The following is a 27,901-nucleotide window of genomic DNA, read 5'->3' on the forward strand; positions in this document are numbered from 1 at the left end:
CTAATTAAAGTCAAGCAAATATTTTCCAATAACTAATTTATCTCACAATTTCCCATCTTTCTCTGCCTGCAGAACAGGCCAGGTCTTCTGTTATGTGCAAGTATAAGGCACCACAAATTCATTCATTGTTTGAATTTCAGCCTTTTAAAAAACCCCAAACTTACAGATAGTTCACAAGCAGTGGGCTGTATCTATTTTGTGTTAAACATTTGAATGAGTTCCATAGCTGGGTGGGTCAGGTAGCTGAAATGGTATTGTTAGTCCTAAAACACTTTGGGTGGGAATTTCAAAAGGGCTCTCTGTGTCCCATTGACTTGAATAGAAGCAGTTAGGCTAGTGCTGAGTTTTTTGGAAAATCCAAATCTTTAACTATTTGCATAAATTATAAACTGTTAAAAACTAGCCTTACACAGTATAGCTAGTAGTCAAGGTTTAGGGAAAATTTACCCAAAATACAAGAAATACTGTTGCTTCATAGATTCAGATTTGATGGCACCATCATACAAAACGATTACCAAGATACTTCAGAACAAGGCTGCTTAAACTTTTTGAACACCACAGACCGCTGTCTTGCCAGATAGGCCCCTGCATCAACATGGAGTCCTATTCAGCCAATGGGGCTCCAGTCATCCAGAACACCTTGCTGGCTGATGGCCTTAGTTATCCTAAGGAAAAGTAAATACAGTAGAACTTCAGAGTTACAAGCACAAGTTATGAACTGAAGAATCAACCACATCTCATTTGAAACAAGAAGTATACAATCAGGTAGGGGGGAATTTTTAAAAAAAATTTACAAGATAAGGAAACTTACTGTGAATTTTTTAATTTAAATTAAAGTGGTTGAAAACAGCATTTTTCTTATGCATAGTAAAGTTTCAAAGCTGTAGGAAGTTGTAAATTTCTGAAATTTGGTTTAGAGTTACAAACAAGTCCATATCTTCACAAAACAAAAAAAAAAGCAGTCATAAAGCACTTCGAAGACTAACAAAATGATCTATTAGGGGATGAGCTTTCATGGAACAGACCCACTTCTTCATATCCTTCTCCTGAGGTGTTTGTAATGCTGATAGCAAAATGCTAGAAGACAAGAGATCTTTTAGAACTGAAGGTGAGTCTGAGTTGTCAAAATGATCTTGATGATGGTCTGCTAATGATTAGAGGACAAGCCGTTTTTGTATGGTCATTAATTATTATGTCTTTAAGAACCTGATGACACTGTGGGTGCAAATACAAATTCTTGCATCCCTGTGAAGTCCCACTGGCTTTACTGAACAACAAGAAGTCCTGTGGTACCTTACAGACTAACAGATATTTTGGAGCATAAGCTTTCGTGGGCAAAGACCTGCTCCATCAGATGCATCATCAGATCAATTTCATTTCCAATACAGACTGACAAACTGATCATCAGATGCATCTGATGAAGCGGGTCTTTGCCCATGAAAGCTTATGCTCCAAAATATCTGTTAGTCTATAGGGTGCCATAGGACTTCCTGTTGCTCTCGAAGATAGACTAACACAAATACCTCTCTGATACACTGGCTTTACTGTTACTCACTGAGTGAAGGGGTCACAAATGAGCTGTACTGCTGTAGTGAATGTGTAAAGAAAATTGGGGAAAAAAAAACCTGGGAAGAATATTGCTACTTCAGCCCCTAATTTGGTAAAGTAACAGAGAGGTAGCCATGTTAGTCTGTATTCTAACTAAACAAAACAGCAGTGAAGTAGCACTTTAAAGACAAGAAAAAAAATAATTTATTAGGTGATGATCCTTTGTGGGACAATTCAAAGAAGTGGGTCTATCCCATGAAAGCTCATCACCTAATACATTACTATGTTTGTCTTCAAAGTGCTACATGACTGCTGTTTTGTTTTGCTTTGCTTTAGATAGGTAAAGCTGTGCTTAAAAAGTATGAATCTGATTCTCAAAAATGCCTGTATTTTGTTTGTCCTACTGGGTCATATGAGAATACCTATACTGAATATATGAAATGTAAAGATAAAGGTTTCTTTACTACCAACTGTCAAAAAGATAAAAGTGTTCAACAAAGTACATCTCTAATTATTTCACTAACAGTTAAGTTTCAGACAACCTGGAGACAAAATACCGCAACTGATACTGCCCAATTACATGGACCATGCAATATTGCTTTCAAAAATTCAATAAAGAAATAAATCTATTAGTACCCACTGCTCCCTCTCTCAACTGTATTGAGGCCTGTCCTTTCCTATAGACAACCTCCTAATTTGAGAAAGATTCTCACCAGCAGTCACAGGCTACACCACAGTAATTCTAATCCTGGAACTTTTCCTTGCAACAAACCCCACTGCCAGCTTTGTCCACATATTTATTCTGGAGATACCATCACTGGACCTAACCGTGTTAGTTACAAGATCAAAGGCACCACATTCTTGTGCACTTCAAGCAACCTTGTATATGCTATTATGTGCCAACAATGCCCTGACACGATGTACATTGGACAGACTGGGCAAAACCTTTGCCAAAGAATAAATGGACACAGAGCAGACATCAAGAAACTTATAAATGTCAGTCTGTATTGGAAATGAAATTGATCTGATGAAGTGGGTCTGTCCCATGAAAGCTCATCACCAAATAGATCATTTTGTTAGTCTTTCAAGTAACACATCTCTTCTGCTTTGTTTTGTTGGAATACAGGCTATTCAATATTGTAACAGAGAGATAGCCATGTTAATGATTAACATCTCTTCATTTATTTTCCAGCATTTTCAATTTATTTTAATAGCTGCACTTTTTGAAATAGGATATTAGTCAATGGCTTAGCTATTTTATGCAAATTTTCCTATATTTCTGGAGACAAAGAAATTATTTTAAAGTGATCAGCCAATGACTAGATCTTTGATATTTCTGGTATCCAACATGATCTAACTTTGCCTCTCATTTTTTATCAGATTATATTAAATTTATTAAATAATGCCCCATCCTTTGAATTACAAGATCCTGTCTTCTAGATAATCTTGCTTGGAGTCATAGAAAAACTGAACTCCAAGGCACATTTGCATCTGAGGTTTCCTCTCCAATTTTGCCTGATCCTAGCCTTAGTTTTTGGTTGATTGGTGAGATTCTTTTAGTGATTTACTCGATTGACCAAATTCTAATTTTATCAGAATAGAGACTCACGACTTTGTACTTCCCACATTTCACTTACATTAGAGGACTGTAGTCCAAGGCACTTTTTGGCAAAGATTAAAGTTGTGTACTTGAGTGCACTGTGCTTCTGTTGCTTTAGATTTTCTGTTCTCTTATGTACTAATTTCCAAACCTGTACTTTCCAATGAGTCTCCTAGTTACCAGTGCAAATTAATAAGATCCTGCTCTGCCAAGTGGTGGTGGTTGTGGACAATACAGCAAAAGCTGAATTCCCACTTGGTTAACAAGCTTCCTCTGTCTGTTGTGGATGACTGCTAAACTGGAGATAAGTGTGTGTCTGGAGTCTTTTCTTTTTAATGGAGATCTTTACAGGGCAGCCACAATTTAGGGCATATGAGAGATCAGATCTTTTTGATCACCGGACATCTCTGTCTGCTGTGCTTCTAGTCGGCTGTTCTGTTGAGAGAGGGCCGAGCAGTCTGGCCACTCTCTCTCACCAAAGCATATTGCTTTTTCAAACTGCTTTCGTATGTGGCTGTGGTCTGTCAACAGAAGTTTTGGTAGGAGATCTCTTCCAATAGTAACTTCTGTGGATTGATCACTGTAGTGTAAACATAGCCCCAGAGTGGTCAGTCTATTGACAAAGCATTCTCTTCTTCAAGAAAAGCCCATAGTTCTCAGGCTGACTCCCTCTATGGGTGTGCCCCATTGATAGAACACTCAACACTGAGGCCTTCTTCATCCACTTTTCTATAGCCTGTCCTCTCCTGGTTATTAAATGCAGCTGGATGGTCTCCTGATAGATTTGACTCCTTTGTCAAATGTTGAGGAGTCAGGCTGATTTCAGCCCTATCTTCAGGATAGACCATTAACTTGGTGCAGGGTCAGATTTCTTCATTCTCTTGCGAGAGGAGGTGTAGCCAGACAGAATCCCCCTGCTCTACTCCATCTTGCCCCTCTGTGGTACTTCAGAGCACAAAGTGCAAAGGAAACAGCACAGTCTTAGAATGTCTGAAAGCACAGATGCACTTAGCTCAAGCACAGTCTTTTGATGCTTCAGAGACCAGATGTGCTGTCTCATTGTCACCCTGAACAGAACAACACAGATAAGAAGGCTAACAGTCCAGTCGATGACCACAGGGCCTCAAACTGCCCTTGGCTGGTACTGATAATTGATATACCCACACATTGTCCCAGAAGAGGAATCTCCCGCCTTTACGAAAAGAATGTCCTGTCTTAATGATTTAGTTATCTCAATCTTACAAGTGTAAATTACACTGCAACTGCCTTGTAAGAACTGGCATCACAAAGATGAACCAGCACAATTGGTACCTTTAGATAAGGAAGAGTGTACATGACCCAAGGGGTATAAAGAAGAGTCCGGCAGACTACTCTAACTGAGCTCCAATTACCTATACCTGCCGGTCAGGTAAGGTCATTGCCTCCCGAGGATCCAGGGGATGCCCTCCTCATACTCTTCTTCCTGAGGGATTGAGTGAAAGACGCTGGCTACCCTGGAGTCGAAGGATGCAGGAGTGAGAGTTGTACCTGCAATGTACTTTTGTGCACATTTAATAGTAAGAGCTCTTTAGGCTGAGGTGTCTGGTCCTCAAATGGGTAGTTTTTCACTTGTAATCTAATTGACATGTCGTATGTATCATCCTACTAGTAGTTAAGAAGCTAGAGCAATAACCTTGTAACCATTAAAATTCTTGTTTCTGCTTTTCATAAACAGCAACCATTTAAGCTTTCAGCCTGACTCCTTCCAGTTACTGTAACTCAGCCAAACACAAAACAAAGAACCTTAGCCGTTTGGCTATATCAGCCTGGTCAGTGGTAAGGTGCAGTAAAAGCTGAGCGCTGAGTCATGTCGCCTCCATGGGGCAGACTCTTGGGGCACCCGACAGCCATCCTGGCTGCCCACTGCGAAAGGACAGTCTGTCCTAGCAGTTAAAGACTTGGGTGAATCTCTGGGGCATCTGTCAGCCATTTTGGCTGCCCGCTGCAAAGGGACTGTTGGTCCTAGCAGTCAAAGACTTGGATGTAACTGGGCTCACAGACCACTCATTACCCAGACATGGGCTAACAGAAGGCAATAAGAAAACATGTACGGTGTAAGATATCAATAGGCATATTTCTAAATAAAATGCATTTCCATATTTTTATATAATCAGCTACTTTGGGAGCATAGCCTATCTTATTGTACACAATTTCCCTCTTGCAAGCCTACAGACAGAATTTATATCGCAGACATAGACCAAGAAAGCGAACTAAAGAATATGACGGTGGAGCAAGTAGCTACAGAAGAGATCAGCCTAACATGGGTCCATCTTACAGTCCAAGTTAATTTCCACTAAACAGCAACAGTTTCTGGCAGTCTTTAGTGATGGGCTTGAATACTATTTTCTCATGTGGAAGTAGGAAAAGGTAGCACCAACCTGAACTTGCAGTGTGTGCACGTGGGTGGGTGCTATTGTATACTGTATTGTGTTTGGTAAAATAGAGTCCGTTGGATTCTTTTCTTTGTATCAGCCAATGCTTCTTGCTTGATTTATGTTTCTTATGCCTCCCAAGTGGTACTTTCTGTAACAAGTGGTCCTGCTGACTTTTATAATGTGATTAATTTGTTTACATGTGTTATTAGTTGATTACTTTGTATTTGACTCCTCATAAATAGCATTAAAATGCTTTGCATGACATTTCAGTTGCTCATTTTCACAACTCCCCCCCCTTACTGTCACCTCAGTAACTATGTAATAAAGGCAGAGGCATAAATTCTAAAGATGTATTTTTACTGAGGGGATTTTCTGTTTACCAGATATTTTTAACTTGTGTGCCCAGCTGTCATCAGTTTTGTACATAGTCATTGTAGTTGATTATTTCATATACTGTACTACATTTAGAATAACTCCACTGTAACCATGGTAACTATTTTTTGCTTAAGCACAGTTGAGCATGTGGGTTCATTTTAATTTAGCTGAAGAAAATGGAGAAATGCTCTTGAAAGCTCCTGAAATCATTTAGGTTATTATTGGCTTTCATTTCAGGTTCAACAGAGCTAGAATTGCTCATCACCTCTTTCTGTCCTTTTCTGTGAACTTTTTTCTAACTTAATATACGTGGGCCGCAAAACATACAAAATGAATAAAAGTTTGTGGAGATTTTCCAGAGGCAGGTTTCCTTCCTAGAGTTTTCTCTTTATGGCAGATAGGGTGAGTGTCTAATTTGAGTCTTAACATCACAATACTTGTTCATCTTGGCTAGAGTGACCAGACTATTCCTATGCAATTGGAACATCTGATCACACCCACTTTGGTACCTTTTAAAAGAAAATCAGCCACTTGCAGGATGGAAGCCTGAGGCTGTATGGTCTTCAGGAAAGAACTGTCTCTTTTCATCTCCTGTACAATGGTAAACACAGACTCAACAAGTGATACATAACTAACGTGGATTGTGCTCCCAGATCTGCACAAGGCTACCCTGCATTCCTCTCTCACATATGTGACCCTGATCCCCTTCCTCTTACCCTAGATCTAGCACTCTTCCAGTCCAGGCAATTCCGGGCTAAAGCAAAGTCTGTACAGACTAAAATTTCAAATATATAATGACTTGTTTTAACTGCTGTAAGTACTATACACTGAAATGTAAGTATAATATTTATATTCCAATTGTGTTTTTTTATAATTATATGGTAAAATGAGAAAGTAAGCCATTTTTCAGTAATAATATACTATGACTTTTTGGATGTTTATGTCTGATTTTGTAAACAAGAAATTTGAGTGACATGACTCTTGGGGGTATGCAAAACAAATCAGGTGCCTGAATTGAGTATAGTAGTTTGAAAAGGTTTTGTTTGTTGTTTGTTTTTTTGGTGCTTCAAATTCTCTCCCACATTTCTTCATCTCTCCCCTGCAATAGTACGTAATTCTGAATATTCATTAAAAAAATAACACTGTGTGCTGGTATACCTTCTGTCATTGGAGAATCTCAAAATACTTTACATTTTGTTTAATTAAGGCTTTATGAAATCTCTGTGATGTGGGCAGTATTATACTCATGGTCCTGCAGTGAGTGTAGGGGACTGGACTTGATGACCTCTCAAGGTTGCTTCCAGTTCTAGGATACTACTTTTACAGATAAGTAGACAGAGGCAGAGGGAATAAATGGAAGTCTGACCTAGAATCACAGGCTAATCTCACTGCTGAGATTATGATTAGCTGTGGCTGAGATCCTGGTTTTTAACCACTAGTCCATAACCTGTGGTGCTTATGTGTCCTTAGCGTCTGCTGCACCTATAATATGACTCCAGTATGAAAGAAGGCTCCACATTGCCTTCTTTCCTTTGTAAACTCTGAACAGCTGTTCCTTTGCAGGAGAGAGGGGAGAAATCAATAACTCTGCACTCATCATTTGTGACTAGTTTACTTGTGCAGAGTGACAGGTGATTGATTTGCTTCATCTCCCACTCAAAGGCAGCTACAGTTCCTCTATTCATGCTGTACAATAGGAAGAGAGAAGTGGAAAGTACTGGGTAAGAAGCAAATTTAAGGGCAGATGTCAATCTTCAGAGTTCATCATTGGAATTCCTGACATTTTAATAAAGACGACCCAGGAACATAGCCCAGACACTTATCTGCTCACAAGCACAAAACTGATAGAACAAGTCTTCCAAAATGGGAAACGTCCACAAAAATTGTCAATATTTTTTAAAATCATGCATATGGCACATCTGTTAGATCATTGGATTAGCTCCATTCTTTGGTTTACAAACAGTGTCACCCAAAATAACAGAATGGATCCTTCTGGAATAGTTGAACCCCCGTAAGTAACTTCTCTGCATTTTTAGCTGGTACATCTAAATGAAAATACTCCAAGTATTACACATGCTACACATTGCTTATCTATCCTGTTATCCATGTATTTTTCTGCTGTCTGTGTTTTTGAATAGTTCAGTAAAATGACAGGAAAAAAAGAGAGAGAGAGAGAACTTCCCTAGCCATGGGTACCTAAAAGGGAAAAAATATGTTTAGCTGTATCAGGTGGATTGGAGTACTAGTCCACCAAGTGTGGCATTATGCTGTATCAGAGACTATCCATGTCATGGGCAATAACTTTAAAGTACTTGTTTTTGAATACTACAGTGCTGGCCAACTGTGCAATGTCATATATGAGGGAAAAAGATGAGGTTAATCCTTCATCTCAGCAGGTGGCCTTATTATGCATTTAAGGATGATTTATGATTACCAGCACAGAGAAAAGGGAGAAAGGTGGGAAATTAGCTGGAGGACTAACAAGTAACATATTCCACAAAAACAAAAAAAGCACAGTCAGTTAAAAAATCCAGGAAATCAAAAGAAATTTTCAGAAAGTCTAAAAAGTTCAATTATCAGACTAGTTCTCAGTGTAATATCCCACCATAATGTTATCATCATTAGCTAGAGCTGGACTAACTGTTCATAATTTGATAAATTTAGAATTTCTTTGCTCAGATTTGTGAACAGATTATGATTGTCACTCAATTAAGTTTTTCAAAGTCATGAATTAAATTTCATGCAAACATGTCATCCTATAACTTTGCTTGCAACCTTCCCTGTGTCTTATTCACTCAGTGTATTCACTATTCATCATTGAATAGGAGCCTCAGTCAGAGATGAGGGCCTTATTGTATTAGGTACAGCACAGACTCAAAAAGAATACAGTACTGGCATAAAAAAATCAAGCTATCTAACAAGAGAAAAGTGAATATTATTTGTTATTTGCATAGTGATTATTGTGTTACCTCACTGGTATTTGACTCAATCATTTCAGGATTGAAACATTTCAAAAATACTCATGAACACAGTCACCAGACCTCTGCCTTCTGCGAACATTCCTGGGTGACAGCTGCCATCGTGGCTGACAAAATAGGGATTGAAACAGAGACTTCGCTCTCAAGACAAGAGTCTGTTCTGCTGGAGCAAGAGAATCTGTTGCTTGGGCTATAACTTGCGTATTGGGTATAGAGAGGGACACACAAAAGCAGTTATATTTGTGAACAAAAATGTGTGCATACGAATGTTTGCAAACAAGAAAAGCTGTGAAAGCTTACAAATTGGTTTCACCAGTTTTATTCCAACAGATGTGTGTGAATAGCTCCTTGCATTGTTCAGCTAGCTCTGCAGGTTCTGGTCAGCTGAACTGGTAAAAGCATACTGGGTTTGCTTCCAAAGCCCAAAATCTAAAGGACATATGCTACTCTCCTGTGGTAAGAGCATCACGAGGGGGACAGGGGGCCCAAGAAGATGCAGAATTAATTTGATGGCGCTTTCCTGAATGATCTCTTCAGAGGAAAGGGATTTGAGGGCACGAGGACAAATGAGGTTAAGGGAAGCCATGATCTTCCTAACTCCAGAGCAGCCACCAGAAAGGATAACATTTCAGTTGTCTCATCAGAACAAAAATGAAACTTCATGCTGCAAAATCCTTTGGACAAGCAAAGCCAGGTCTAGGGCCTGTGTGAAGGGATGATGGTCCACATTGCTCCATCTCCTCTCTATGCCTGTCTGTTGGATTTCTGCCCAGGCAACATAGTGGGCTAATTCCTACACATCCCCTGAGCAGAAGCATGATGAAGAAATAACAAGTTGGGATCCATAGGGGTCACTTTTGGGGTCTGTTCTGTTCAATATCACCAGCAATGATTTAGATAATGGCACAGGGAGTAGGCTTATCAAATTTGCAGATGATATCAAACCGGGAGGGGTTGTCAGTGCTTTGGAGGATAGGGTCAGAATTCAAAATAATCTGGACAAACTGGAGAAATGGTCTGAGGAAAATAGGATGAAGTACAATAAGGACAAATGCAAAGTACTCCACTTAGGAGCCACGTCTACACGTGCCGGCCACTTTGAAGTAGCCGCGCCAACTTCAAAATAGCGCCCGCCACGACTACACGTGGTGGGCGCTATTTCGAAGTTGACATTGACGGGGGTGGGGAACCAACAGCAGAGGGGTGGGGGGACAAGGGCCACGGCTCGGGGCCCACACTAACGGCTGTGTCCACTCTTCTTCCCCCCCTGTGTTCTGCAGCTGCACCATCGGAGGGACCGGAGAGTGCTGGCGAGGTGTCAGCTGACACCCACCGGCCATATCTACCGGTCCGCCTGGCCCCCAGCCAGCCCCGGCCAGGGCTGAGGCCGAGGTAGGGGTCGCGGCTGCCTACCCCCAGGGCTGGACATTAGGGGGTGCGGGGCCCAGGACATGCCCCCCCCTCCTCCTTTGTACATATCCCCTTTTACTTGTGTTTTGTATATAGTTTGTATTAGACCCCTGTTATTTTAGGATACCTGCCTCCATATGTAAATAGTTCTCCCCTTCCTTGTCTTCCCCTTTTTTTTGCTTATCATCCATATAATATATAAAATATTTATTTATATTGGTTGTAAATAATAATAAATAATAAATAATAATAATAATAATAATAATAAGAGTTCTATGCTTTCTGGTTTCACGAACAACGTCTATTTTTATTTGCAAGAAAAGTGGGGGGTGTGCTCTTGGGTGCTCTGTGGTGTGGGCGTAGGGGCAGGAAGTGTTGTGGAGGATGGGGGGGTGTGCAGTGGAGGGCCTGCCAGCATTCACTCCGCGGCCTCGTTGAAATGGGCCCGCAGGGCCTCCCGGACCTGGATCCCTTTGGGATCCACCTGGCGACTGGGGGCAGTGGGTGGCTGCATGTCAGCCCTGCCAGCCTCCACAGCCCAGCCCTGAAAGAATGCCTCCCCCTTGCTCTCCACCAGGTTGTGGAGGGCGCTACACGCGGCCTCAATCTGGGGGATGTTGGTGGGGCCCGCATCAAGGTGGGTGAGGAGACACCTCCAGCGCCCTTTGAGGTGGCCAAATGTGCACTCTACCACCTGGCGCACGTGGTTCAGGCGCATGTTGAAGCGCTCCTGGCTGGCTGACAGATGGCTCGTGTAAGGGTGCATAAGCCAGGGCCGGAGGGGGGTATGCCGCATCTGCGATGATGCAGAGGGGCATGGTGGTGTCCCCCACAGGGATCTGCCGTTGGGGGATGTAGGTCCCCGCCTCCAGCCGGCGGCACAGGCCCGAGTTCTGGAATACCCAGGCGTCATGGTTGCTGCCAGGCCAGCCAACATATATGTCCAGGAAGCGGCCCCGGCTGTCCACCAAGGCCTGGAGGACCACAGAATGGTAGCCCTTCCTGTTCAAGAAGCGTCCTCCACTGTACTCCGGGGCACAGATGGGGATATGGGTCCCATCCAGAGCCCTGAAGCAACTGGGGAAGCCCAGGGTGGCAAAGCCCACGATGGCGGCATCCGGGTTCCCAAGCCGCACGAGCCTGTGGAGGAGCAGGGCGTTGATGGCGCGGACGACCTGCAGGGGAAGGACATGGGAGAGCATCAATGAGGGGTGTGCAGGGTGTGTCTGGCCCTCCCCTCCCAGGGCTGCCTCCCCCTCCCCGTGGGTCCTCTTACCTCCATGAGGACAGCCCCGATGGTGGCTTTGCCGACGTTAAACTGCTGCCCCACGGATCGATAGCTGTCTGGAGTGGCCAGCTTCCAGACAGCGATGCCGACCCATTTCTCCACACTGAGGGCACGCCGCATGGCGGTGTCCTGGTACCTCAGTGTCGGGGTGAGCCACTGGCAGAGCTCCAGGAATGTCTGCCGGCTCATATGAAAGTTCTGGATCCAGCAGTCATTGTCCCACTCACCGAGCACCAGCCGCTCCCACCAGTTGGTGCTTGTGGGGTAGCTCCACAGCCGGCAGCGTGTGCAGTGGGGGCGGGGGGCTGCAGGGTCTGGGGTTGCTTCCTCCTCCCCTGGGGGCAGCTCCTCTTCTGTGGCTAGAATGTGCTCAGCTGCCTCCTGCATGGCATTGAGCAGGGTGAGCACTGCTCCTACAGGGCAGCTGGGTGGACCTCTGGCTGCTGCTGCTGCTGCTGCTGCTGCTGCTGCTGGGGGTCCATAACTACGTCGCTCGAGATGTGCGTGCCTATGGCTCTGCAGACCGCGTGCTGTGCAGGCTGATTGTGTCTGGGAGGGGCCCTTTATGGGAGTGGCTAGCTGTTGCCCCGGAAGTGCTAGTCTGCCCTGTGACCCTGTCTGCAGCTGTTCCTGGCACCCTTATTTCGATGTGTGCTACTTTGGCGTGTAGACACTCCCCTGCAGCGCCTACTTCGATGTGGTGCTGCCCAACATCAATGTTGAACGTCGACGGCACCAGCCCTGGAGGACGTGTAGACGTTATTCATCGAACTAGCCTATTTCGATGTCGCTATATCGAAATAAGCTATTTCGATGTAGCATACACGTGTAGACGTAGCCAGGGAGGAACAATCAGTTTCACACATACAAAATGGGAAGTGATTCCCTGGAATGTAGTACTGCAGACAGAGATCTAGTGATCATAGGGGACCATAAGGTAAGCATGAGAGAATAGTGTGATGCTGCTGCAAAAAGAGCAAATATGATTCTGGGATGCATTAACAGGAATGCTGTGAGCAAGAAACAAGAAATAATTCCTCTGCTCTACTCTGTGCTGATTAGGCTTCAATTAAAGTACTGTGTCCTGTTCTGGATACCACATTTTAGGAATAATATAGAGAAATTGGAGAGGGTCCAGACAAGACCAACTGAAACAATTAAAGATCTTGAAAATATGACCTACGGAAGATGAAGATTAAAAGAATTAAAAGATGAAGATTAAAAGTTTATTTATTTTTATTTTGGAAAAGAGAAGGCATACGATAGCAGCTTCTGAGCACCCTAAAGGGTTTTACAAGGAGGAGGGAAAAAATTATTCTCCTTAGCTTCTGATGCTAGGACATGAAGCAATGGGCTAAAATTGCAGCAAGGGAGGTTCAGGTTGGACATTAGGAAAAACTTCCTAATTGTTAGGGTGGTTAAGTACTAGGATAATTTGCCTAGGGTGGTTGTAGAATCTCTATCACTGGGTAAATATTTAAGAACAGGTTGGCTAAATATCTAACAGAGATGTTTGTGCATAGTCCTGCCGTCAGGGCAGGGGACTGGACTTGATGACTTTTTGAGGTCCTCTCCAGTTCTATGATTCTATGATGACTACTCCTTGTTGTTGTTTTGGCTCTCTTCCCTCTGACCTTGTGCATCCATGGAATTAAAAAGGGAAATCAGTGACATATTGTTGGTGATTGTGACAAAATACACCAGGATTTGTTTTGAAGGCTCCATGCATCTGACAAAGTGTTTTTTGCCCACAAAAGATTATTCCCAGATAAATCTAGTAGTCTTTAAAGTGCCACAGGACTCCTTGTTGTATTTCAGATATGGATAAAAAAGCATTATCCATCTGAGACTAGAAAACATGGGCTGATTCACACAAGATGAACACGTTCCTTAAAGTGTATGCTGAGGCATATCCAAGGGAATCTTATAGACTCCATCGAGGCTCTCAAATTCTGGCCCATGGAGTTATTCAAGGCAGGACAGCGCTTCATTAATTCTGAGTGCCTGGAACAGATTCAAGCACTGAAAGAACTATCCTACTTTGATGTAAAGAGTATGCTTATTTGTGAAGACTTAAACAGCCTGGATCTGCTCCACCTCTACCTATCAACCACCCACCCACCCACCTACCTCTTGTCACAGTGTGTCAGTAGTCACAACTGAAAATACCAAATTCAGGACAAATGGGATAGACAAATCTCAAAACTGGTGGTTAAAAGATACACCAAATCAGCAACACAAGTAAACTTCTGTTTCAGCACAGAAAAACAGATTCCTTAGGTATTCCAGTCCCTGTACCAGCATGAAGAAAACTAAACTTAATGAGTGGTTATTTAAAACCAAGTTTTATCAAACAAAGGCTCCACTGATCCCAAAGGACAAGCTGTATATTCAGATCAATATATAACTCTGATGTGACCCAATAATCACGCTGTTGCCCATGCTTTAATATCCAATATCTAAAAGCTAATTTATTGAAAAAAAGATAGGAAAGGAAGGAATTAAAATTGGCTGAAGATTTAATACATGCACTAGTTGCAAAGTTCTTGGTTTGGGCTGGTAGCACTGATGGAATAAACTGCTACCTTGTTAAGCCCCCAGTTGATTCAAAATCTTTGGAAGGTTTCAGGTTAGAATGCTCCCATTAGTAGAAGTTCATGGTCAAGTGGCTGGGGGCAGGAAGAGATCATGTAGAGAAGACTTTCAGTGCCTTATACAGCTGCTGCCATGTGGAGGGAAATCCATTGTGTCAAACAAAGCCCTCAGCATAGCTAGTGGAAGATTACAAGTAAAAGATAGAGTTTGAAGTTACATGAGCAACTCATACATCCATGCCCGATTTTGCTTCATTACTCACATTAGAGTTCATTACCTGAACTTTCTCATGGGAAAGTCCATTCGGAGTCGATGGGTGTCCTCCATTGGGAGGGAAGTGTTCTTTTGATGAGCCATTTAACTAGCACAGTCCCTTAAAGATGTTCAGGCTAAATATCTTGTGGGCATTACCACTGGAGTAAATATCCTTGAAATACAGACAGAGCCAACGCTCGTACCTTCAAATACAAAAATGATACATTCATATACATCACAATTATATTAATCAAATCACAACCTTTACAAATCAACATTACTTGACATCCTTTGTATAAGATTTCTTGGAATTACATATCAATTTGAAGCAACAATGATCTATGTGGTTATATTTTAAATAGAAAAATCTCACACCTGCATTCCCAGAAATCAGTACACTCACTAATCAAGAAGTTCTACACAGCCTACCAGACTTGACCCAGATCTTACCTGGCTTGTGAAAGGGAGTCAGGGACAACTGATGCCTCTTCTGGACAACTTCTTATTCAGAGATGGAATCTTGCCCTTCTCCTTCAAATATATAATAGTCCAAGCAATGCTGAAGAAACCCACCCTGCATATTTCAGCGTGGGTGAATGACTCCCTAGTGTCCAACCCTACTTTATGAGCAAACTTTTTGAGAAGCCCAACACTAACTACCAACTCATTTAATGGAAGTTAATGTTCTAGACCTGGCACAGTCTGGATTTCAGCCCATACATGGAACCAAATCTGTGCTTTTGGTGCTGATAAATCATGTCAGTGGACTGAGGGCAGAAATCCTTTATCATCCTTCTGGACCTCTCTACAGCATTCAATACTTCTGTTTGTGATATTCTGTGAGAGAGGTGATGGGGTCTATGTTAGTGTACAAAGGTAGTCGTAATCCCTCATGGGGTGGGAGCAGGGGAGAACACATACAACAAGCAAAGATAGGAAACTGCACGCCACCTCTAGACCTCTTAATTGCAGGGGTTCCATGAGAATCAGTTCCTTTTTGTGGTTCTTTTCAAGACCTACATGCAACCACTAAGTTAACTGGTTAAATAATATAGACTCAAATGGCCTCAATATGCATATGATACATTAGCCTTCACCACATATGACAACACAACTAGGACAGAGATGGAAGAGATGCTAGTGGACAGAGGCAAATATGCATGATGGCTATGCATCAAATGGAGACTTCTGAAGATAGTCAGCCACAAGTGGTCAGTTCAGCCCATCACCTAGGAGTTTCCTCCCTGATGCTGAGCACCGCTCATGATTAACACTTTCTACCATCTCTCCTTGGCTAGTCCATCCCATCCATCCCATCCTGGCAGACAAAGACCTGTCCCAGATAGCAATGCTTGTATCACCTCTTTGCTGGAATAAAACAATGTAGCATACTTGAGCATGAAACCTTCAGTATTTAGGAAACCCCAGCTAGCACAGAATACTGCAGAGCATCTCCTCAGGACACAGGCTACTGCACACATATCAAACCTGTCCTCCACTCTCTACAAGAGCTTCTATTAGCATTTCAATGCAAGTTCAGGCTTTCAGACCTTATCTTCCACGTAAGACACTCTGGCATGACGACTGTGGTCAACATTTCAACAATATGAGATGAAACTTGTCAGTGTGAGAGAACTCCTTCTGGGTGTGGTGCAAGACTGTGGAATGAACTCTTTAGGAATTAAGGACCACCACACTCCTCACAACTTTCTCTCTAAATGCAAGTCACATTTCTTTGACTTTGCCTTCTAATATAGATACATGGCAATGGCTATATTTCTATAAAATGACCTCCCCCAAAATTGCAAACAAGACAATTCCACTGCACATTCCTCTTCATGTGGGGATGATAAGATGAGAAAACAAATGGCATGTGACAAATGTATAGTCATGTTACTTAATGGACTCCTAAAGTGTGCTAAGAAACTGTGGTGCTAAGCCTGGTGTAAACCTATACAGAACAGAAAGGTCAGAGACACTTTGACCTAAGACTATCAAAATCTTCTGATACTTCCAATTTGGGTTTAAGAGGTAGAGCAGTGGCTAGTGTACCAACTTAAATATTTATTTTCTATTATGTCTCCAACCAAACTTGTGCTTTTTTTGGCACATTTTTAAAAAAAGTTCTTAACTATTACTCTCATTGGTAATCATCATAATGACAAACTGTGTTGAATATTTAGGTTTCCAAGTGGGTGGAATACTTAATTATATAGGGATGCAACTATAATTTAGCATTAATTAATTTTCACTTATTTTAAATGTTACAGAGTTTTTTCATAAGGAAATAAGTTTTTCATTTGGGGCCTGATCCCAAGAGTGCAAAAGTAAATGGGGGTCTTTCCATTGTCTTCAATACACTATTGATCAGGGCCGTTAGGAAGAATGTGAAGACAAGACAAGGAATTGATAATCACAAATTTCATTCAAAGGAGTTAGTTTTAAATCTTTGTTTTGTTTATAAGTAAATAAAGGCTTCTGGGTCTCTTGGCCTAGTCTAGTGATTTTGTCTCATTGGAAAATCATTTCCAGCTAGGCACTTGGTGTCCCCCAAGGGTCAGTCCTAGGACCAATCCTGTTCAATTTATTCATAAATGATCTGGAGAAGGGGGTGAGCAGTGAGGTAACAAAGTTTGCAGATGACACTAAACTGTTCAAGATAGTCGAGACAAAGGCAGACTGTGAAGAACTTCAAAAAGGTCAACAAACTGAGTGATTGGGCAACAAAATGGCAAATTAAATTTAATGTGGATAAGTATAAGGTAATGCACATTGCAAAAAATAACCCCAACTATACTTACAATATGATGGGGGCTAATCTAGCTATAACTAATCAGGAAAGAGATCTTGGAGTTATCATGGATAGTTCCTTGAAAACATCCATGCAGTGTGCAGAGGCGGGTCAAGAAGGCAAATAGGATGGTAGGTATTATTAAACAAGGGATAGAAAATAAGACAAAGCATATCTTAGTGTCCCTGTATAAATCTATGGTATACCCACATCTTGACTAATGTGTCCAAATGTGGTCTCCTTGACTAAAAAAATATCCTGGCACTGGAAAAGGTTCAGAAAAGGGCAACTAAAATGATTAGGGGCTTGGAACAGGTCCCGTATGAGAAGAGGCTAAAAAGATTGAGACTTTTCAGTTTAGAAAAGAGGAGACTGATGGGGGACATGATAGAAGTATATAAAATTATGACAGGTGTGGAGAGGGTGAATAAGGAGAAGTTATTTCTTGTGCCCATAATACAAGAAACTCCACCATGAAGCCTCTATGAGCTCCATGCCAGTCTCAAGCCTGGATGAAGAAGGAGGGCTGGTCAGATGTGTGTCAATGCACTGATGGTTAAACAAGAATATGAATGAAATCTGATGCCAGTACAACTAAATGATAAAAAATGCTGGCTTGGCCATTGTCTGGATACCCATTGAGCAATCGGGGTTGGGTCGATAAGTTGGCTACCAAAAGGAAATTACAACCAACACATACACTATCCATTGGAACATGGAACGTCTGAACACTGTGGGCAACTGGAAAATTAGAGCTGCTTCGGAAAGAGATGGAGAGATACCAATGCGATATACTTGGACTGGCAGAGATGCATTGGACAGGATCAGGAGAGATATGTGGTTGCAAAGTCATTTGGTCAGGAAACAAAATGAAGTATGAAGCAGGAGTTGTATTCCTTCTTAGCAAAACCACTAGAAGAGCATTATTAGGATACAAACCGGTGAGTGCAAGAATGATGGTAGTAAGATTCAAAGCAAAACCATTCAACATCTCAGTCATTCAGGTATATGCACCCCCGTCAGACAGTACGGAGGAAGAGATTGGGCTATTCTGAATTGACAAAGACAGTGGAGGAGATACTGAACAAAGATGTGTTGATCATCAGAGGAGATTGGAATGCAAAGGTTGGAACAGATAATGAAGGTTGGGAGAGAGTCATGGGAAGGTCTGGGTATGGAGAAAGAAATGAACAAGGTGAGAAACTACTAGAGTTTATTACAGAGCATGAGATGGTGACCTGCAACACGAGATTCCAACAAAAGGACTGTAGGAAGTGGAAATGGCGATTGAATGACGGGAAGTCTAAGAACATGATAGATATGATTTTGATAAGAAGAAGATAGATAACATCAGTACAGCAGTGCCGAACTTTCCAAGGAGTGTATATAGACTCAGACCGCAGTCTAGTGATGGCAAACATCAAGATAAAACTCAAAAGAAAATGTAAGACACAGTTTAAGAAAAGAAGAGACATGGCCAGGGCTATGTGAGGAAGAAACAAAGAATGCATAAAGAGCAGTGCTCAAAGGGAAGATTAAGAACATCGCCACAGAGAAAGACCTAGATAAGAGAGTACAGGGATAGCCATTGCAATAGAAGAGGCAATTGAGCAGGCTGTCCCAAAATGAAGAGATCAAAAAGAAGTGGATTACCCAGGACACACTGAAGTTGGTTCAAGAGAAGAGAGCACTGATGATCAGAAGAGATGTCTCTGAGATGGCAGAAGAGCAATATAGGGTGAAATGCAATGAGGTAAGGAAAGCAGTCAGAAAGGATAAGGAGAAATGGTTAGAGGAGCAATGTGAAGATATTGAGAGGTATTATGGTGGAGGTAAGACCAGGGAGGTGTATAAGGCAATTAGGAATATTAATAGGAAATGATGACCAAAGCAGATGGCGATCAAAGATGAAAACAAAGAAGTGCTAATGAACAGGAAGAAGACTGTGCATCGATGGCCAAGATATTGCACCAACCTATACAAAGCACAACTAGACTCGAGTGTCTCAGAGAGACTGATTGAAGAGCAAAAAGAGATAGCTCCACCAAGCACCAAGATCGAGACTGGTATTTTGAAGAAGGAACTAGAAAAAGCAGTGAAAAGACTAAAGAACAAGAGTCCTGGAAATGATAAGATCACTGGAGAGATGATTGAATCCGGAGGAGAAAGCATGATTCAGGAAATACACCGACTATGTAATATAGCATGGAAAGAAGGGAAGGTGCCTAAGGAATGGACAAGATCTGTGCTAGTGACAATACCCAAGAAAGGAGGTACACTGGAGTGCAAGAACTATAGAACAATTGCCCTAACGAGTCATCTAGGCAAGGCGCTGATGGTGATACTGACTGAGAGACTAAGATTGCAGATAGAAGAACATATATGGTTTCAAAGGCTGTCACAGCCGGGGGTGGTAGCGGGGATAAGCTCCCACTATCTATAAAATGCTCCCATAGCGTGCGTCTCCAATAGCCTCTGACAACCAAAGTCCAGCTCGGGGCCTTCACGTGTGGCTTACTTTCTAAGACCAGTGAAACTGTTTGCACTGACAGGAGAAGGGGAGAAGGCGGGTGACTGGCGCTTTAAAACCAGTTGCTTCAGGCAGATGGGGCTCGTCAGCCTGGGAAGGCCTCCCACCTAGGAGAAGGCAACTCTGATTTAAAACCTCCGCTGCCTTGCGGCGATACCTAGTCATGGGAAACGCTTCGGGAGTAAACCCCGAGGAAATATCCGGACATGGAACCCCTAAGGCAGTTTGAGGTTGTGCTCAATCTCACTCTGGCAGCTCCTGCGACGACACTGGTGCCAAGTTGTATTGGCTTTTCCCTTTCCCTTGAATTACATCAGTGGCGTAGAGACAGGGAACCTGATTCTGGGCATCAGCTGGTTCTTCAAACTTATTTGCCCAGGCCTGCGCCCTGGAGAGGACACTCCGGCATTGCTTTCTGAGCAGTGACACAACACGGGAAGCAGCAGTTACCGGTATTAAGCTGCTTCACTCAATTGGCATAGAGTGAGGTGCCACGGGTTGCTTCTGATGGTGGGAGAGGTCTTCGGATCTCATTGGGCAGCTACCACCTGCCTCAGGCTGGGCAGCCCCCAGCCAAGTAGGTGCTGCCTTGCCATGGTCCACTTGCTCCACTGGGTGCGTGAGGCTTAGGGAATCACCGACAGGTGGATTGTTAACCTTACACCAGGCAAAACAAACAAGAAACAAAATAATCCAGCCTTCAGGCTGGGCACATGGAATGTAAGGACCATGAGTCCGGGCCTTACAGAAGACCTACAGAGCATTAGTAAACCCTGGAAGACAGCAATCATTAACAACGAGCTGAGAAGACTGCAGATGGACATCGTGGCCCTCCAGGAAACAAGGCTATCATCCTCTGGATGTCTCAGGGAGAAGGACATTTCCTTTTTCTGGCATGGGAAGCCTCCAGAAGAGACCAGGGAACATGGTGTTGGCTTCACAATCAGAAACAGCCTAGCTGGCTCAGTCATACCACCAAATGTGGGAACCGAGAGAATGCTGAAAATCCAGCTTCAAACACCAGTGGGCATGGTCAACATCTTCAGCGTCTGTGCGCCTACTTCAACTTCTGCCCAGGAAGTTGAGGACAAGTTCTACGATGAACTTAGCATTGTCATCAGTGAGGTACCTTCCCATGGTCCGCTATTCATCCTTGGCAACTTCAACGCCAGAGTTGGCAGCGACCACCACAGCTGGCCATTCTGTCTGGGACAGCTTGGAACAGGGAAGATGAATGAAAACGGACAGTGCCTCCTTGAACTCTGCTCCCAACATGACCTCTGCATAACCAATACCTTCTTCAACGTCAAACCCCAGCACAAAGTTTCGTGGCGACACCCAAGATCAAAACATTGGCATCAGCTTGACCTCATCCTCACCAAACGCAGCCGTTTAGGTAATGTGAGGGTGACACATAGCTACCACAGCGCAGACTGTGACACTGACCACTTGCTCGTGTGTAGTATGGTGCACATCCAGCTGCGAAGATTCTTTCGCTCCAAAAAGGAAGGGAGGCCGCGCATTGACACTGGCAAGACTCGTGACCCTTCAAAAGTATGCAAGTTTGTCCAAGCACTTGAAGAGGCCTTGCCCCGCCCGGACGACACTGATATCAGCAAGATATGGGAACAACTACGGGACGCTATCTATAATACTGAGATACCTACCTTTGGGAAGAAGACAGTCAAGTCTGCTGATTGGTTTGAAGCCCACACTGAAGTGCTGATGCCCCTCGTTGAGAAGAGACAGGCACTGGCTGCATACAGGTCCTCTCCCAGTGAGGTGAACCTGCAAGCAGTCTGGTCTGCTCGGAGTCAAGTGCAGCAGGTTGCTTGGTGGTGTGCCAACGATTACTGGCTCCAACTCTGCTCCAAGATTCAGCAGGCCGTGGACACTGGTAACATGCAAGGAATGTACGATGGGATAAAGCAGGCCCTCGGTCCATCACAAAGAAAGACTGCCCCACTTAAGCTGGCCACAGGCGAGGTCTTGAAGGACAGAACCAAGCAGATGGAACACTGGGTGGAACACTACTCACAGTTGTATGCCAGAGAGACCGTAGTTACAGAGAAAGCCCTGAATGCCATCGAGCCTCTGCCCACCATGACTGAACTCGATGCTGAGCCCACCTTGCAGGAACTCAGCGACGCGCTAAAAGCACTCTCTTCCGGAAAAGCCCCAGGGAAAGACAGTATTCCCTCAGAAATCCTCAAATGCACCAACGGTACCCTAGTTTCAGAGCTGCATGGAATACTTTGCCAATGCTGGAGGGAAGGCAGTGTACCGCAAGATATGAGGGATGCTAACATCGTTACTGTCTAAAAGAACAAGGATGACAAAAGCGATTGTAACAACTATCGCGGCATCTCCCTTCTCAGTACCGTGGGGAAGCTATTTGCACGCGTTGTTCTGAACAGGCTCAATGTTCTTGCAGAGAGAGTCTACCCTGAGTCTCAGTGTGGGTTCAAAGCTGAACAGTCCACCATAGACATGGTTTTCTCTGTTAGGCAACTACAAGAAAAGTGCAGGGAGCAGAACAAACCTCTGTATATTGCCTTCATCGACCTGACCAAAGCATTTGACCTCATCAGCAGAAGGTCTGTTTGGGATTCTGGCATGGGAAGCCTCCAGAAGACACCAGGCTGTCCTCCAACTCTGCTCAGCATTATTAGGGCCTTCCATGAAGGCATGAAGGGGACCGTCGTATATGACGGATCCACATCCGAACCCTTTGAGATTCTCAGCAGAGTGAAGCAGGGGTGTGTGCTGGCTCCAACACTGTCCGGCATCTTCTTTGCAGTTTTGCTCAAATATGCCTTCGGAACTGCTACAGAGGACATCTCTCTCTGCATGAGAACGGACGGCAACCTCTTCAAACTGTCGAGGCTTAGAGCAAAGACCAGGGTGCTTACGAAGCATCTAAGGGAGTTCCTTTTTGCTGACGATGCAGCTATTGCTGCTCACACTCAGCAGGAACTGCAGTCACTCATAAGTCGCTTTGCGGATGCATGCATGGAATTTGGCCTCACAATCAGCTTAAAGAAGACCCAGATGATGGGCCAAAACGTGGGTAATGAGCCATCTATCAGCATGCTAGACTATGAACTAGAAGTTGTCCATGAGTTCGTGTACCTAGGCTCGACGATCTCGGACAACTCGCCACTTGATAGCGAGATCAACAAGCGCACTGGAAAAGCCGCCACAACGTTCTCCAGGCTGACGAAGAGAGTATGGGCTAACAATAAGCTCACTGTACCCACAAAGGTGCAGGTCTACACAGCCTGTGTTTTGAGCACACTGCTGTACGCTAGTGAGACATGAACTTTGCACTCAAAACAAGAGCAGCGGCTCAACATATTCTACATGCGCTGCCCTAGGCGCATATTCGGTATCTCATGGCAGGACAAGGTCCCCAATAGCGCAGCGCTTGAGAGGGCAGGCACCGCCTCCATGTTCACCCTTCTCAAACAGAGGCGTATGCGCTGGCTGGGTCATGTCTCACGCATGACGGATGGCCGAATACCGAAGGACCTCCTCTTCGGCGAACTGGCATCTGGAAAGAGGCCGAAAGGGACACCTAAATTGCGCTACAAAGACACATGCAAGTGTGACCTCAGCACTCTCTCTATCAGTGTGAACACCTGGCATTCGCTCGCCTCAGACAGGCATGCCTGGAAATAGGGAATGAAGGAAGCTCTTTGTATGTATGAAACTACCTCGGTGAAGGAAGCGGAAGACAGGAGAGCCCTCAGGAAGATCTGTGCCCGTGATACCAGAGCGACATCTGCCTACTGCTGCTCACAGTGCAGAAAGGACTGCCACTCCCGGATTGGATTGCACAGCCACAGAAGACGCTGCTTGAATCAGTCCAACTGGGGCACAAACCCATGATCCGTCGGGATCGAAGGATGCCTACTACTACTACCATACAGCAGATATTGGCACTAAGAGTGATAGCGGAAAAAGCTTGACAAAAGAACAAGAATGTATACACTTACTTTATTGATTTTCAAAAGGCATTTGACAGTGTAGATCATAAAGTGACTTGGGCAGTGTTGGAGTCATACGGAGTGGATAGCAGACTGATACGGTTGTTGAAGGATATCAATGACAATGCAGAGGCAGCGGTGAGAACGTGCAGGGAGTTGGGAATTTGGTTTAAAACAAGTAGAGGTACAAGACAAGGAGATCCAATATTGCTAAGTATCTTCATCGCACATCTGGAGAGAGCGATGGATAAGATCAAGGAAGAAGTAGAAGGGGTATCTATGCATGGGAAAAGAATTAACAGCTTGAGGTTTGTGGATGATATAGGTATCGTTGAGGAAGATGAAGAAGCTAGTGAAAGGGTGAAGGTGTTAAACAAAGAAGGGAAGTGGTACGGACTGATTATGAACATCGATAAAACAAAAACAATGGTATTTGGAGATAAGGAAATAGGAAGGAAGATCAGTGTCAATGGCATTTGAACTAGAAAACGTAGAGAAGTTCACATACCTGGGGAGCAACATAACGTATGATCTAGACTGTATGAAGGAAATAGCGACTAGAATAGCAAAAGCAAGAGCGAGTTTGAAGGCGATGTATAACATCTGGAAAAGCAAAGCAATTAGCTTAAGAACGAAGCTGAGTGTCTTGAAAATGTGTATTCAGCAGCATGTTGTATAGATGTGAGACATGGGTGATAACGGAAGATTTGAAAAGAAGAATATTGGTGTTTGAAGGAGTTGTTACAGAAAGATTCTGAAAATAGGATGGATGCAGAAGGTCACCAATGAGGAATTATATAGAAAGATACAGCCGAAAGAGAACCTGCTGCAGAAGGTTATAAAATGGAAGCTACAACTATTTGGGCATATTTGCAGAATGAATGAGGAATGAAATATCAAGACCCTGGTATTTGACATAATGGACAGTTTGACTAGGAGAGGCAGACCCCACAGAGAATGGATAGATGATGTAGTAGATTGGTGCGGCATTAGTCTACAGAAACTAAGCCACGCTGCACTGGACAGGGAAAGATGGAAGGAAACAGAAATGCATCAGACACCAAGGGGGCTGAGCTCATGGTTATTGATGATGATGATGATAGTACAAGAACTAGAGGACACCAAATTAAATTAATGGGTAGCAGGTTTAAAACTAATAAAAGAACATTCTTCTTCACTCAGCGCATAGTTAACCTGTGGAACTCCTTGCCAGAGGAGACTGTGAAGGCTAGAACTATAACAGAATTTAAGAGAGAGCTAGATAAATTCATGGAGGTTAGGCCCATAAAAGGTTATTAGCCAAGGGTAGGAATGGTGTCTCTGGCCTCTGATTGTCAGAGGTTGGAGATGGATGGCAGGAGACAAATCGCTTGATCATTGTCTTCAGTCCACCCCCTCTGGGGCACCTGGCACTTCCCACTGTCGGCAGACAGGCTACTGGCCTGATGGACCTTTGGTCTGACCCAGCATGGCCATTCTTATGGTCTTATGTCTTTGTTCATCCTGACCTCAAATTTGGACAGCGATAGCACCTGCCTGAACATAATGTTTATACAATGAAAAAGAATTTAATAGAGATCGGCTAGCGTTAATTGACTGCTATTACCTTTGGTTCTTCTCTCAGCTCGTTTGTGTACAGGTTGAAACTCTCTAATCTGGAATTCTCTGGGCAGGCAACATCCACGGTCCAGCACGATTTTAGTTAGCTGGATGACCACTTGTCATGGATATGGCCAAGTTTCCCATGGTCCCATAAAGTTTGTTTACAGCCACCAGTCCTGGTTCTCAGTGTTCTGTGCTATTATTCAGCTCTAATTTGCCCCCAAATGTCTTCTAGGAGACCTGCAAGCAGTGGAAGTGTTGGTAATGCTGTAGACAACATTGACCTCTCATGGTTCATCAAATTCTCTGGTTTGGCACTGGTCAGGTCCTGAGAGTGCTGGACTAGAGAGGTTCAACCTGTACCAAAACTCTACACATGCCACTTTCTCTGGAAGCGGCATGCTAATAAGCAGCCTGGAGGAAGATAATGAGGTGCAGATATAAATTCCTGGTGCTTCATTAACATATGGTCACATGATTTGGAGTGCAGAAGAAGCTCTTCCAGACTCCAAAATAGCCATGTAGAAGTGCAGCCTGCGGGGATCTCCCGGAAGGAAATACTGTCACCAATAAAAGACTACAGTTTATTTGGGAATATAGGCACCTTGTAAACATTTAGCTTTTGAGGGGAAAACAAAATCTCTCAAAGTGGAGGAGTATATTCTACACAGATATGAGTTTTCCTTTGAGGAGCATGTTGCCTTTGATTTCATTGCAATTTTAAGTTCTGTATCCTGAGAAAAACATTGCAGTAAGTCAGCAGATTTAATGGCTTCGTGTTTTAAATACAAAGCAGAGTGCACCCAAAGGGTGGTTTTGGAAAATAGCACATTTTTATGGTTTACAAGAAGTGTTTGATCTGGATATAAAACAGAGAGCAACTCAGAGTGCTGCTTCCAATAAAACAGCAACTCAGTTCAGATATAGACATTAGACTATAATCAGGGTTTAGGCTATTGCTGATTGGCAGCAGGGGGTGCATTTTCAATTCAATAGATCGGGAGTAAGTCATGCAATATCCATTAATGCCAGTGGTTAAAGCTTTATGCATTGTACACAGTTTGCAACCATTAGGTGGTAATAAAATTCTGCTCCCCAATCTATGAGTTGGCACCTCCCTTACTGCCTGATGAACTGTGGAATCCACCCTGCTGAGATCTCTTGTTGCTGAAAGTACATGGCTCTAAGAAGCTGCATTTTCAGCACTTTCATTCAGTATTAAGAATATCATTTTCCAGATGCTGAAAATTATTCAGGCATGTGTTGTTTCTGTAGGACTGTAATGTCAGAAATACCAACTGGATCAAAGCTTATAAAGTCATATAAAGGATGAGAATAAACAAAAATGCTCTGTCCACATATCACAAATCAAGGCCTGCTTAGACTTTCTTAAACCTTCATTGATTCATACTGTGAAAGGTGGAAAGGTCTGCTGCCTTGTATACAAAAATCTCCAGTTAAGACATAGGAACACAGGAATTGTCATCCTGGATCAAAGCAGTGGCCAGTCTAAGCTATACCATTTCCAGGAGTGGCTAGTACCAGATATTTCAGATAAAGATGTAAAAATTTGACCATGAACACATTTGCAATAATGTAAGTACAGTACAGAGGAATTTTTTTTAGCCCTAGGCACTTACATGGTTGGCTTATGTGCTGTGACATAAAAATGTATAAGGGGTATCAGTTTTCAGCTTACTACTATAATTAACACACAGGCTGGTTTAAAAATATCACTTTAAAATTGGAAGCAGGTGCAGATAAATGGACTTTTAGCCCACTCTTCCAACATGTCACCACAGTCTAATTCTCATAGTCCATGTCAAAACGTTGAGTGACTTTATAACCACTAATGCATACAGTAAGAGGTATATTGCCACAGACTAACTTGAATCAGTGCAGCATCTTGCAAAGCAAACTTACCTGATCTTACAGCAGTCAAATCAATATCAGCCAAGGACAACTACACTTTCATCCTACAAAGTAAACAAAACAGTCTTTCATTGGCTCAGAAGGGTGTTGGGATGGTCAGGCTTACTGGGTTAAGACAAATTGCCTAGGGAGGTTGTGGAATCTCCATCTCTGGAGATATTTAAGAATGGGTTGGATAGATGTCTATCAGGGATGGTCGAGACGGTACTCGGTCCTGCCATGAGGGAAGGGGGCTAGACTTGATGACCTCTTTAAGGTCCCTTCCAGTCCTAGCATTCTATGATTCTATGACAGCAGCAAATCCTTCCTATCTTGTCCTTACTCCACCCAAAACTGTCCCCTGGAAGGAACAGCTATCCCTTCATGTCTTGCCTTCATGTCAAACTGTAGCAGCATGGACTAGTCTTCTGGGTACATTCAAAGTCCTGGATGAGCTTGTTTGTAGTGCCACTTTTGCTCAAGCTGCTTCAGCTTCACTGTGCCATACAGTAGAGTACTGAAGGAGCACTAGTGAGAGTGTCAGTTCAGGGTGAATTGCTTAGACAGGCTACTAACAGCCCAAGAAAGGGATCCTCCATTATGAAGCCCACTTCG

General features: G+C 43.3%; 1 long non-coding RNA gene across 1 annotated transcript in view; it reads right to left on the reverse strand.

The window, feature by feature from the left end:
* The window catches only part of LOC142013928 (uncharacterized), a 118,537-nt gene that overhangs the window by 36,657 nt on the left and 53,979 nt on the right, over positions 1–27,901 (reverse strand). The window contains exon 2 of the long non-coding RNA XR_012645827.1: positions 6,447–6,528. This is a non-coding gene — a long non-coding RNA (uncharacterized LOC142013928). The remainder of the gene's footprint in view (positions 1–6,446; positions 6,529–27,901) is intronic.

This window comes from Carettochelys insculpta, chromosome 5 (genome assembly GCF_033958435.1).
Source record: "Carettochelys insculpta isolate YL-2023 chromosome 5, ASM3395843v1, whole genome shotgun sequence".
NCBI classification, from domain to species: Eukaryota; Metazoa; Chordata; order Testudines; family Carettochelyidae; genus Carettochelys; species Carettochelys insculpta.